Source organism: Chiloscyllium plagiosum, unplaced genomic scaffold (assembly GCF_004010195.1).
Source record: "Chiloscyllium plagiosum isolate BGI_BamShark_2017 unplaced genomic scaffold, ASM401019v2 scaf_2970, whole genome shotgun sequence".
In the NCBI taxonomy this organism is placed as follows: Eukaryota; Metazoa; Chordata; class Chondrichthyes; order Orectolobiformes; family Hemiscylliidae; genus Chiloscyllium; species Chiloscyllium plagiosum.
The window spans coordinates 15,832-18,924 of record NW_025210479.1 but is presented as its reverse complement, the minus strand read 5'-3'; the positions used below and the strand labels follow the sequence as shown (position 1 = coordinate 18,924).

The following is a 3,093-nucleotide window of genomic DNA, read 5'->3' as shown; positions in this document are numbered from 1 at the left end:
TCCCCTGGATTTGATCAGGACAGAGGAGGCTGATGGGAGATCGAACTGAACTACACACATTGATGAGTGATCGAACGGGTGGGAAGGATCCATTCCCATGCGTAGAGAGATTAATAATCAGGGCCGAAAATAAGGAGCCACTTCAAGAAATTTGGGGTTCATTCAGCAAAGCTAATGTGGAACTGTTCACAGAAAATTGTGATCAAAGTCTCTCGAGTTATTTTGATGAGAAGTGTTGATGATGCTAATACAATCGATAGAATGAACGTAGATTGTTAAATGTATTTGGTGACAGTTCTGTTCTAGCCCTGTGAGCAAAACCTGGATCTGAAGGAATAAAAGGGACATTAACAACATCGATCTGAAATTGGATACGTGACAAGAAACAGAGCCATCATTAACAGTTGGCTTTTGAACTGGAGAAGGTTTCTCGTGAAATTAGCTTGAGGCTTGAGGTATGCAAGGTCAAGACAATTTAGGTAAAACACGGAAACGCTATCCTCATTAGCAGACACTGAAAGGATTACAAGACGCAAATTAAACATTTTCGATAAGTGATACAGGGGACTGGAGAGATAAGTATTATAAACTGTGAACAACAAAGGTCTGGAGCACAACACTTACATTCAAAGACCGAAAACATCCAGGTCCTGATTAATCAGATTGCATTGTGGTGCTTTTCTACAAAACATCCACTTGCAATGTCCTACAAAAGAGTGACAAAACCCATCCCTGTCAGCCCAGGATAGAAAATCCGAAGGGATGAAAGTTTGCTGATTTTCTGAAGATTCACAAATCTAAGACTGGGTTTTGCTGATTGTTTGCTTTCCACTCCCAGGAGCTGCAGTGGTTGAGGCGGTGAGTTGGGGAAAGTGAAATGTGCCCGTGAGCAGCGTGTGGGGCTATTTCAGCTTCCCCTCATCTGACAGTGCTGTGACTTGACTCCGAAGTTCTCAGGGACATTGACTGACGCGAGACAGTGAAAAGATTCCCATTCCCGCAGATCGGGAATTCAAACCGTATGCCGACTTCAGGACAATGGGAAAGATTAATTGGGGTGTGTGAAGAAGCTGTGAGCTGCATTTCAAACAGATGCGTCATCCATTGCGCCCCCGGCCCTGTGCGTATCTAACGCCGCCATGCTGCAGAGTTCTGACGTTATCACGGACATGCGCAGCAATGGGATCCTTCACAAGGTGAACAACCAAAGATAATCACCGTCACTGCTTCCCTTCCACAGGCCCAACTTTGTGAAGCAGTATCTTTCACTGGCAAAGGAAACACCCTTGTCCTCAGGTGCCTGCTTCATTTCGATCACGATTTCATGCCCTTCACTGTTCTAATCTCATTTCCAAACACTTTGCTCCCAGCCTCAAAAGAGGTTCTGCGGGTATCTGCTTGTTCCACCCGAACAGGCAGTGGGTTGCAGATTCCCACCAGTCCCAATGTGAGTGAAATACTTTTCCCCCTCCACTGATTTGAATCTTAAAGAAGAAGCCGGGGAGCAAGCTCCCTTTCTTTTCGACGACATTTCTCATTTTGTACTCGGCAGGGTTCACACCTGCGTGGGGAAACCGCAATGGATTTCAAGTCCATCGCATGAACCACTCGGCCCACCAATACAGAACCACACTGACAACTTCACTTCCCAGGTCTGTCTGCCTGTGGACCTGAGAAAGAGTGAATCTCGCAGAGTTTGTTTGACTCCAATCACTTCACAGTGATTCGAAAGGGTTAAATATCTGCACATGGCGAGTCGAGGTGTTTCATCCCAAAAGGTGAAATTAACTTTCCGTTAAAAACAAAACGAGAAATTGCAGGAGGAACTCAGCAGGTTCGGCAACATCTGTGGAAAGAGAATCAGAGACAACATTTCAGAATTCTGTTTTCTCCGACAGGTACTGTCAAACCTGCCGAAGTTTTTCTTTTTGTCTCGGCTTCTCAGCATCCGCAGTCCCTTACGTTCGACATTAATACAATTCAGAAACCCCTTTGTGGAGAAGATTTCCGTTTGGGGAACATTTTCCTGACCCCATGAAAAGCGTTCAGCTTCGAAGCCAAGGACGAAAAGCGAATACACCGTCCCTGGGTGGGCTCGAACCACCAATCTTTCGGTTAACAGCCGAACGCGCTGACCAATTGCGCTACAGAGACGGGGGCTGCGCCATCGCTTAGGCGCGGCTATTAGTGAATTCATAATTCAGACTCCCCGCCGAGAATTACAATTGTTGTCTCCCGCGCAGTCTTGCGAGAGATCCCGGCTTTCTTAACTTGACTGGTGCAAAAATGCCCGATTAAACTTCTTAAAAAGAACCTCCGTGAAACGAGGCTGGGCTCCCTGTAGTACGAATGGGACAGGAAGTGAAATGATTGGAGATGGCATTGAACAGGTTGACGTGTTTACTTCCCTAATTTTCTTATCCCTCTGCCAATTGGCACGTGGCTTGGGCAGTAATGTTATTACACACACTGGACCAGTGGGATTTTAACCTGAGCCTCAGGGCTCTATGGGAGACTACAGCTGCACCACAAAAAACTCTAGTAAATAGGTCCACTTCTGTTGAATGAGAGGAAACAGCTTCCTCCTCAACATGAGGCTCGACCACTGTACCCTCCGTGTCCATTACAATAAATTGAGCCGCCTCCTGTTGAATGAATGAGTGGGAACCCCTCTCTGAGCTCCAGGAAGCGGCGGGCCCGGCTGGAGGCTGGATTTGCTCAAGGCTTGTATCTATTAACTTATTTAAATGGTACCTACTGTATGGGAGTATGGTTTACATTAAAACCAGAGGATCATGTCAGAGTGAGGCTTGTATCTATTAACTTATTTAAATGGTACCTACTGTATGGGAGTATGGTTTACATTAAAACCAGAGGATCATGTCAGAGTGTTTGTTTATATTTAGCAGTTGTAGTTTATAAAATACACTCCCTGGAGGAGCACCTTCTATGATGCTGCATTTCTTGCCTTCTGCCCTTCCCCCATTTGTTATCTCTCATCTCGATTTTACATTTTCAGTCAAATTTCATTTCACATTAATCAGCCTTGGTATTCACTGTGCATCATTAATTAATCTGTCGGATTGTTGTAAT

General features: G+C 45.3%; 1 non-coding gene across 1 annotated transcript; it reads right to left on the bottom strand.

Moving 5' to 3' along the window:
* Positions 1-2,080: 2,080 nt before the first annotated feature.
* trnan-guu lies at positions 2,081-2,154 on the bottom strand. The gene has a single exon. It is a non-coding gene; the product is annotated as a tRNA-Asn (tRNA).
* Positions 2,155-3,093: the final 939 nt, after the last annotated feature.